This window comes from Anas platyrhynchos, chromosome 1 (genome assembly GCF_047663525.1).
Source record: "Anas platyrhynchos isolate ZD024472 breed Pekin duck chromosome 1, IASCAAS_PekinDuck_T2T, whole genome shotgun sequence".
In the NCBI taxonomy this organism is placed as follows: Eukaryota; Metazoa; Chordata; class Aves; order Anseriformes; family Anatidae; genus Anas; species Anas platyrhynchos.
The window spans coordinates 105,176,948-105,187,671 of NC_092587.1; the positions used below are offsets into that span (position 1 = coordinate 105,176,948).

Below are 10,724 nucleotides of genomic sequence, written 5' to 3' on the forward strand. Positions count from 1 at the left end.
ATTCCAGAGCTCTGTATTAAGGTTGCTGTATCTGTATGTGAGTTTTCTTGCTACCACTTATGTGGGGATGAGTGCCTGAGTGCAGAGGTAGATGATGGTAGTTACTTCAGAAACAGGTTCGCTGATAGAGAAATTTGTGATAAAGTAAATGCAGTCCAGACCAATTTAGCAATCCATAACACAGCTCAATATGAAGTGCATAGTGTGATGTCACTGATTATTTTGTCTTCCCCCACTCCCTCCTCCTCCCCCCCGCCCCTCCCGCCCTTAGAAATAATTCTAATAAGAAGTAATATTGCTTGCTATATCCTCTCTGTTCAAAGTATATGATCATTTAATTTTGAATTGAGATAAACAAAATACCCTGGACAGAGAAGTATGTTCATCGTCTAACATGAAAGGAATAAAATTTAGTCTAGTGGGAGAAATACTTTTGGTACTTTATTCATTTAGAATAGCTTAGGCATTTTTTCCTCTTAGTATTTCTCAATTTAAATTACTGTTTAGGTTTAGCATGTGTCTGGTTTATGTTTAAAGCTATCTATTTCAGGAAGACTACAAAGAAACCTAAAGCACCCAGAAGACATTCACAATTTGCTGAATAACGATTGAGTCTCTGAGTACATATATGCCTTAGGAGGGATCTGCAATGTAGCCCTCTGGCTGAAGGTACCAGCTTCAAGTCTCTATGGGTTTGTATGACTCGTGTCTATTCTTCGTAGTAATAAAAGGTGATATCAGAATCAGTTTGCATAGTCTGACTCCTTTCAGTATATTGGTTTGATGTATATTTGTAAGATAGAACATGGAAGAACTCTCATAAAGCAGACAAAGGAGGCAAAGATAGAAATTTATGTGCAAACACAGCATGGTATGACATTACCAATGGACTCCTATGCCTGCAGCCAGAAATCTTTGTCTTGGGTCACTAAAATCTAAAATCTTCCTGTCCATTTGTCTTCTGCCAGATCAAATGCCTCTGAGACATTTAGTGTATTGCTGCAGACAATTCTTTTACTCATTTCATTTCATTTCATTTCATTTCATTTCATTTCATTTCATTTTTTAATTTTAAAAATGTGGTAACGTTTTCAGTGCAGTTATATGAAAACAATGATATTGCTGTGTATTTTACTTGCCATCCTATATTGATCTCTGGATTTATATTTATGTATGTCAGACTTCTATTTCCCATAAAATTGTAAATTCAAAGTATTAGCTATACTTTTGTTAGACAGTTCAGACAGTAGAATTAAGAACAGATGAGGTTACAATTTGACATGATAAGTAATTGTATATCAGGTGCTCTACACATAAAACAAACAAACAAACAATTACTGTCTCTAAATTTGATATTCTGTATTAGTATCTGAGCTTAAATCTCGTCACTGTAGTGGTTTGTATACTTTAGCCTTCATCCTGATACCAGTCATTGGGGTGCCATTTGTCTTTCTGGTATTGTTTTAGTTTCATGTTAACATAACATGAGCTCACTTACCCTATTTGTCATTGTAGAACAATGCACAGCTAATTTATTAGCAGTTCAAGACATAATATCCCAAACAAACTAATTCCTAGGAATTTGAAAGCCTGTGCATTCTTCTACATGTCATGCTGTTCCCTTAAAGAAGGCTACCTTATTTTCCTATAAATAGGTTTACTACTGTGAGAGCATTTCAGTTCTTTTTACAGAATAAAAGCCATGGAGAGGTAAACAGTGTAAGTGCATATTACATGCAGAATGAACTTTGATATATGTTAGTTGAAATGTTGTATATGAACCAATTTATACCTAAATCTAGTTTATAGCATAAAACCAGTGCACATCATTGCTCAGTGCCTTTGGTATTGCTGTTGCAGGCTGTGCCAGGCCCTGGGAGTGGTCATGCTGCCCTGGGCCTGCTCGGGGCTGAGCTGTTTCCCCAGTACCCCGTGAACCAGTGCCCATTGCCCGGCCTGACTGAGCTTCAGCTCTCTGAGTGCCTCAGGGGAAAGGGGCTGACAGCCCCAGGCTGTCTCTGCAGGGCACACAGCCCTGGGGACACGGGAAGGGGAGGAGGGGGGACGCGGAGGGGGAGCTGGGAGGGGCTGCAGGGAGGGCAGCAGACTGGGATGCGAAAGTGTATGAACAGAAAACCAAGGGGACCTTTCTTCCTCACTGAGGAGGAAAGAGACCCCACGACAAGTATCAGCTACTCTTGATGAAAACATCAGGGTGTTTGTGACTTCTCACTACTCTCTTCCTTTCCATTCTTCTTGAGGACAACTTCAGTGTTTTCTATAAGATCCTGAGAAATACTGAAAAGGTGATCCAAACATTACAGCAAAGGGATTGGTACTAGGAAGGGACAGGTTTTTTGTGTAAGTTTAAAGTGTATTATCTAGGTATTTTGCCTCAGTTAAAGGCATTCAGCACATTAGACTTTCATGCAACATGAGGAGGGAAGAATTAAAATTTTCCACCACAACTGAAACTAAAGGATTTATTCTAAGAGACCATAGTGATCCAATCTTACTCAGTATGGCATTGTTTTTTGATGCGTAAGGTAAGGTTGGTTCCCCAGGATGCTCCCAACAAAGAAAGAGAAGAATTTACTTTTAGTAGTGATGAGGCTGTTGTGATTCTCTCTCCAGGTATGAATTTCTATTTCCAAATATGTGCTACTCCCTTTACCTTCTATGTACCAGGAAAAACAAACAGAATTTGTCAGGCTTGAAGAGCCCCTTCCCTTCCCTTCCCTTCCCTTCCCTTCCCTTCCCTTCCCTTCCCTTCCCAATTCATTTCAAATTAATTAGGTATGTATTTAAACTTCTGTATTGTTGCTTTGATTTGTTAATTTTTGAATTGTCTTGCCAGTATTCCATGAACACACAATGTTGAAAGGAGCACCAACAAAAATGACTTGTAGTTAACAATATGTAGTATCTTCAGTGCAATAGAGCAAAAGGGGGGTAAAGAGAGCAGGAGATGAGACCAAATGTTCTCTGATTTGCATTTTTACATAAACTACATACTGAAATAGGAGAGTGCTCTTTTTGTAAGTCCGTGATAACCTGTGTCTGTGCTCATTGCTGAGAAGTAGAAAATGAGCTGATTAAATGAAACTCTGAGAGCATCAATAGAAGGATGGCAAGATGGTTTATGGAGAAAGATTAAAAGTAAAATATGACTGTTTAACTTAGACTGAGGTGACAAGAAAGAGGAAAGTTAAACTGTGTAAATTAATCATTTATTTATCCTTAAGGGAGAATTTCAGTAAGTATTTGAAATGTATGGACATTTGAAAACAACAATAGATGTACAATAAATAAATAAAATCACTCATTACAGCAGAATCCTTTAAAATTATGAACACAATTCCTGTCATCCTCACTAGTATGTCAACACCCCGGGAAATGTGACACTTAATAACCACCATTTTGGGAAACAGCAAAAAGTTTTTAATTCTTCTTGACAAGGAACAAGTTGATAACAGAAACTGAGCCATCTCAGCCGAGTCTCAAAAAATCACCCAAAGCTTCTGTCTCTGTCAACATTTATAAGTATTTTCCTTTTCTCACAAACATCTTCTTCCTGTACATGGCACCTTTCTGTGTAGTGTAATTCCTGTAGTTCTTCCCCTCATCCAAATATTCATAGGATTTATGTGTGGTTATTTTGAAGACCTTTCTCTTTCCATGTTTTTCTTTATAAAATGCTACTCTGGTTTAAGTGGGTCTCAACTTTTCTATTTTCTATTTAAATTCTCTGTCCGCAATGGGAGTCTTTCTATTAGTTTCAGTGGACTTCGGGTTAGATACTAGAAAATTCCTGGTGTCTCGAAAGTGACAGTAATGTTAACAGATACAAAAAGTTTTTGTTGTTGTTAGTCATTAGGATTAAATAAACACATTACTATTTAAGACTGACCATTTTTGTATTGCGGGCTGCATTTGAGACCTTAAAAAGAAACTGAAGGTACAGGAAAAGTAAACATGGAAGCATTCTCAGAAGCAGTCAGCTCACATATGGTATCTCTCTACTGTCTTTCACAGTCTGACATCAAAAACAGTTGCAGTTCAACATTTCCTCTTCAATTTTAAGTAGCCTTTGAGGATGTGTGCACCTTGTGCACTTCTCTTTCATAACAGCAATCAATTAGGAAAAACAGGTGTTCAGAAAAAAAGTTCAGAAATAGAAGAGCTGAATTATCAGTGCCCATTTCCCTGTAAGTGGAAATTGATCGTGTCAGATACATTCAGTTAAACATAACAGATTATTTTTCCAGTGCCATAGAAGAATGCAAACATATAAGCTCACCACAACTTCACTGGCAAATTCGGTGATTAATACCTGTTTGTATATTGGTGATGAAGGGTAAAAGAATAAGCTACATCTCCACCAAAATGGGTGATGTCTTCAGTTAGTGAGATATTGTTATATTCATTTACGCTATCAGATATAATGGAAATAGATCAATTTATAAAAGTTGGCTAAGAACCAGGATAAAGTAATGCAATCATTTTTGTCATTACCCATTCAGGACCCGCAGGGCATTTTCAGCCCCTGCCCCACTGAGGCCACAGAATGGCTGGGGTCTAGCTTCCCATAGCCTGCTCAGCCATGGCCCTTGGCCTGCTGGACCCATGGACCCACAGCCTGGCACAGTCTTAACCTGGCCTTGGCACCTGGGGCTGAGGCTGGCCTGGTGCCCCCAGCTACCCTGTTTCTGGCTGGGGTGGTGGGATGGGACCTGGCTGCAGGCCCTACCCATTTGCCCTGGGGGGCCCCCAGTGCCCCAGCACATGGGGAGCAGTCATCCCTTGCTGCTCCCTGACAGAAATAATTGATTTTAAAAATATATATCAATACAGGGTTAGTTTTTTTTTTTTTTTCCTAATAATATGGAAAGAAGTTTTGTATAGAATATACAATTTTTTTTTTAACTTATTTTCTGTTTGTATCTCTGCAAGTTAGTCCCCATGCCTTTTTTTTTTTTTTTTTCCTGTATTTGAGAATACAATGACCAAGAGGTTTTGAATCCTGCTTCTGATACTGCATAATATCTTTAATCATCCTGAAGGACAAAGAAGATTTTAAACCAGAAATGATTATCTTGTTGTTGTCTTGCTTTAAACCAAAACCTACAGTTTTGTGGTTTAACTCTTGCAGGCAGATCGGCCCCATGAAAACACTCGCTCACTCCCCTCAGTGCAATCTGGGAGACAATCTGAAATGAAAAAGTGAGAAAACTTGTTGTGTTGAGATAAAGAAAGTTTACAAGATAAAGAAAAGCAAAATAAGGAATTCATCAACTACTTTCCATTATCAGGCAGATAATTAGTAATGTGCAATGCTTGGTTGTTTAGAGAAGACCTTGATCCTGTGTAAGCACTGTTCAGCAATAGCTAATACATTGGTATGTTATCTAAACTGCTTTGGCCACAAATCTAAAACAGAACACCATGTGAGCTGTTATGAAGAAAATTAAGTCCACCCCAGCCAAAGCCAGTACATATAGTTATTAATAAAACAGAATTTTCTATCAGTCCTAGAAAAAATATTATACTTCATTTCCATTCCAGTTTCAATATGTGTTGTACAATACACAAGGTTATTTTATTGAAATCCAGGGAAGGCATATTCCTTGTTGAAATAAAACAAAACTCCTCAGAACTATATAACCATTAGTAATCTAAGAAATCAGGGAAGAAAAAAACTAGCAGCTGCTCAGTTTTGTGTGACTATGATGTATAAATAACCCAAATTTTATAATAGGAGTTTTTTTAAAGTGTTCAAGAGGACAAAATCTGACTAATAGGGAATAACTTTAAAGTGACAGTACAAAACAGTTTATGTATTTTAATGTTTGTACAGATCACACAAACAAAAGCTTGCAAAACACATCCACACATTTACAGTATAAGGGGTTAACTTGCAGGACATTCTGTATACCTCTGGCTTCCACAAAATTACAAGGCGTAGGAAGTGTTTGACTTTAATTGTTAATTGTGTCCTCAAAGTACAAGTTAAGCAGGCTACATATTGACACCCATACTTCTAAGTGGCATTTTATTTAAAAAAATAAAATAAAAATAACTTAGATCACAGTGAATGAAACAGGTAAAAGCTGTAGTTCGTATTAATCAACTTATTCCAGCTGTAAGGACTTTTCTATGTAATGCTGTAAAAGTATGCAGAAAGAGAATGAACAAGCCTGACAGGGTGATAAAGCTGAAATATAGACTTGACCTAGTAAGTCATAATCAAATACATGACAGTTTCTTTAAAATCCTCCAGTATGTCAAATCAATAAAAATAAAAAGAAATTACATAGGATACAAAGTAGCAACCAAAAACCGGCAACGTACTTACTACCCAATGCATGAAGCCTTACAGAAACCTCGGGGAAGCTCTTGGAAGGTTCTTTCACAAATTGGCAGTTTATTCCAGCAGTTTTGTGTCTCCTGGACTTTGTTTATTTGATCAAGACAAGTTATTTTGTGGATGCAATCAATATTCATAAAGATAGCCTTATTCTCTTGCATACTTAATAGCTAAGCCCTAGTCTCCATGATTAAATGAATATATATATAGCTACTATCTTCCACTGTTCTTAGCTGTAGCAGAGCTAGATTTTAATGAAAGAAGCAATATTATAAGTATTTATAATACTTATAGCTCCTGGAAGTATGCTGGAAGGAGAAAATAGCTGTAGAAAACTGGCAAGTTTTTCTTGGTAAATAATCCTGTGGATGATCCTTAGTCAGTCAATGGTGCAGTTATCTTTCTCTGCTTGCTCATTAGCTAACTTGCCATTGGACTCACTTCTATCTTATGTTTTCCACGGGAAGAATATCACAAGAGACAGGTCATTTTCTTCTTCTTGAGCCCCTAAGTTTTATCATGTTATATCATGATAACTTTTTGTTTAGTTTGTTTCTCTTTTATTTATTTTCTCCTTTTTCACATACATAGAAGGGGACAGGAAAAGGAAACAATTTATGTTTATATTCTAATATCACTGGATTTGTAATCAGTTTTTACTGTACTGTTTATGTCCCTCATCAAAGCTGCAGCTCTTGAATTTTCAGTAAAAGTAAAGCTTTTGTTTGTTCATCCGTTCATTCATTAGTTTGTTCATTCATTCATTTATCTTGGCCTCCTTTCTATCCTCTAGTTATTTTATTTTATGGAAGTCTCTTGTCTACATTACAAATATGAGTTTCTACTTCACTCTTTTGGTATATCATAGCATTCATGTTACCAAACATCTAGTTCAAAGATCCAAAAATACATTAATGGAATCCTGAAGATACCATATATCTCATACAAAAACTAGGTCGGGCAGAAATGACTATGAACTAAATGGACACAGATTTTTGAGATTAGTATTATAGCATTTACTCTTAGTGATTCCCTTTGTGCTTGTATTTGTATTACCAGCAATCAGTACAGGAATTTCTCTGAATTTATGTTTGCCACATAGTGGTTACTTTCAATATATTTCTCAAGATGCCTTTTAGTGGCAGGGTTTTGGTTTTGCATTTCAAATAGCTGGCAGAATATTCTTCTCCTAGGAAACTTTATGGCATTTGTTTTCCCAATATATAGACAAACCTTTCTGTTTTTAATAGAAGGACTATAGATTCAGAACCTGCTCCTCTGAGAATGATTAGCTTGAGATCACTTTTCAGTACCCGTCATGAAACAAAAAGAAAATAAGCAACATCACAATCTTTCCTTAGTTTTTACAGGTGTTTATATATCTAAGACTCTTTCCATTCCAAAGAACAACAAATGTCATCTTTGACTGATTGTTTTAGAAGCTATGCAAAAATCTAAATAAACCTGTCAAAGGGAAGCTCCGCTTGCTCAGAAGTTATAGTTTATAGGCAAGAATAAAAGCCTCAATGTGTTCTTTCAAGAAGCTCTTATTCACTACACACACCATTATTTTTCAGTATGTAAAAAATACCATTCTCCAAATCCAGTTAGTATTATGAAAGCTGCAGAGAAAGATCTCTCTGCAGTAGGAGAATAGTTGTGAAACAATAGCAAGAAAAATTATGCATTGAGCCAAGACAGTGGCCATTTTTCTTTCTTTATAAATAAATCGTTTTTATTCATAATATGGTTCTCTTACCTTTAATTGAAACATCCAGTATTTCACCAAATAACCAATTATGCTGACAAGATAAATGCAAAACTGATGTGTTTAAGTATCCCACTAGGGACAAGGTTATACAAAGCTACCCACCCATTAAAACCCCTTTCTTTCCTTCAGGTAAACGAAGCCTTCATTTTATATTAACTCTGTAAAATCTTTTCTATAAATTCTTAATCTTGCAATCAAATAGCCTTATTTTTGAGAGTTTTGGTGATGATCCTTATCTATATAGGATTATGAAGAACATCTAATTTCTAATGCTAACAAATTATTTTCTAAATGATCTTGTTCTGATTAATGCGGTACGTCTAAGTAAGAAGCTAATCAAGATTCAAGTGATTATATAGTCAAAACCAACAAATTATTTTTATTACATAGCAGTTAAAGTTTAATTCATTTATTAATCCATTTATTTATCAGATGTTTGTATTTTCCAGAAATCAGAAACATAACTGTAGCTGTAACACTACTATGCTTATTGTCTCTCTGACAATAACTTAATAAAAGCCTAATAAGCTTCCAGGTAATTCTGCCATTTTGCCTTCTTTACCTCAAGTTTGTTATTTGAAAGTTCTGCACCTGAACAGCTCTCATATGAATTACAAGTTCAGGACCTCTTGGTGTCTCACTGCAAATGAAGGAAATACTGTCTGGAAAAATCTCTATGATCCCTATTTAACACTTGATAATAATTTTCAAACTGCACTAACAGCCTGCAAAAATCTCTCACATTTTCTAACTGGTAACATAACTAGCAATAATTTAGAAATCATGAGCGTTCCTGGTTATTTCCATTTTTGGAGTGCCTAAACATCAAAACAACAATGTCCCATAGGTAGAACATGCTCTGTTTTAAAATATAGATGCTAGTTCCTGACACCAAACTAACAAGCTCATAATCACTGCTTACTCTGGATAGTTAAGATAGTTAAGTCCTCTATCACAGTCATTCTGTGTAGAGAATAGTGCAATTCGACATTAGAGATATTGCAGTCCTCTTAGAGGAAAGAAATATTTATCCTGACAATTCCTAGATATAATTAAGCCATTAGATATTGCAGAAATGAATTTCCTATGGAATTTAGCTAACAAATTCAATAGACTTGCATTTATGAATATATGACATATGACATATATGACATAATATGACTTATTCCATATATGTTTTAAATTGGATTGTATTTCTATTAAGCTTTTTGTATTACAACAATGTATACCGAAATGTTTGAAAATAAGAGACACTGAGGGAAAAAGGTTATAAATCCCAGTTATCATGTGGAAACAAATACTCTTATAAAGTCATTTAGGAAGATAAAAAAAGTCAAATCTTTTAAAAGTAAAAGAAATAGCACAACACTTTACTGTGAGTGCCATCCATCATGTCTCTCTTTCTCTTTTTTTTTTTTTTTTTTAAAAAAAAAAAAAAACAAAAAACACAGAACTTTTAAGCAATCTATGGGGAATGAAATATAGCTTATTCTTGGCATGTCTTAGCTTTATAGAATCATAAAGGTATCATCTGCACCATGCTCAGAAATTGACTGGATAAAAACATCCACATGAGTAAAGTAGGCAAAAAGGATCTGTCAGACAGTAGGGAACTTTGCTAATGGAAAGGTGAAATGATCAAGAAAAAAAGACTTTGTAAAAAAAAATAAATATGGTTTTAAAATTGATCAAATCATTGTATACATGTATTAGTTTGGATATGTGAGTATGTGTGTACAGGTTGATATTCACACACAAAATGCAATGTCTGTTAGCTTCAAATTAAATTGTATGAAAATAGATAACAAAAAAAGTGAAGATGACTAGGCCATATTCCCAAGACAAAAATGCAGCTTCTTTTGTTGCAGTGAAGTTCAGGAGGAATTTAAATTAAATCCCCCCATCTTGAACATATATTTAGTCATTTCTTGTGACTATGCATCCATCTATGTAGTGACTGATATTGTAAGATCGGTAAGATATTACCGTTCACTTTTACTTACATTCACAGACTAAATTTACTAATGATGGCATAAGTCTAATTAAAGGAAAATAGGTCTACTATTACTAAATGGCCCTGATTTGTTTTATATAATTTTGCAGTGCATTATGAAAAAAACACGCATGAGAAAGTAAGACTTAAAAATCTCTTGAAGTGCTTTAAAACCTATTCAGTTTTAAGACACATATAATCCTTTTGAGTGGCCACAGAACTGTCAGAAGAGCATGTGTTGTAGGTCAACCCTGGCAGTCAGCTGAGCCCCACACAGCCTCCTCTGACTTCACACAGTCATTGTGTGGAAGAGAATTGGAACATAAAACTAAGAAAACTTGTAGGCTGAGGTAAAATCTATGTAATAGGTGAAACATAAACTGTGTGCAAGTAAAGCAAAATAAAGCATTTGCTCAATACTTCCCATCAGCAGACATATTTTTACCCATTTCCAGGAAAGAAGGGCTTCATCATGCGTTTTTGGGAGGGAGAAAATGCCATAACGAAGAACATCCTCCCTTCCTCCTTCTTTCTTCACAGTTTTTATTGCTGATCACAGTATCACAAGGTGTGGTATATCCTTTGGTTGAGGT

The 10,724-nt window shown here is 35.6% G+C and overlaps 1 long non-coding RNA gene across 1 annotated transcript; it reads right to left on the minus strand.

The window, feature by feature from the left end:
- Positions 1 to 3,208: 3,208 nt before the first annotated feature.
- Positions 3,209 to 10,712, minus strand: LOC106016852 (uncharacterized). The gene is made up of 3 exons (XR_001189865.4): positions 10,577 to 10,712; positions 5,129 to 5,210; positions 3,209 to 4,206 (listed from the first exon to the last, which is right to left on the minus strand). It is a non-coding gene; the product is annotated as an uncharacterized lncRNA (long non-coding RNA).
- Between the last annotated feature and the right edge of the window lie 12 nt (positions 10,713 to 10,724).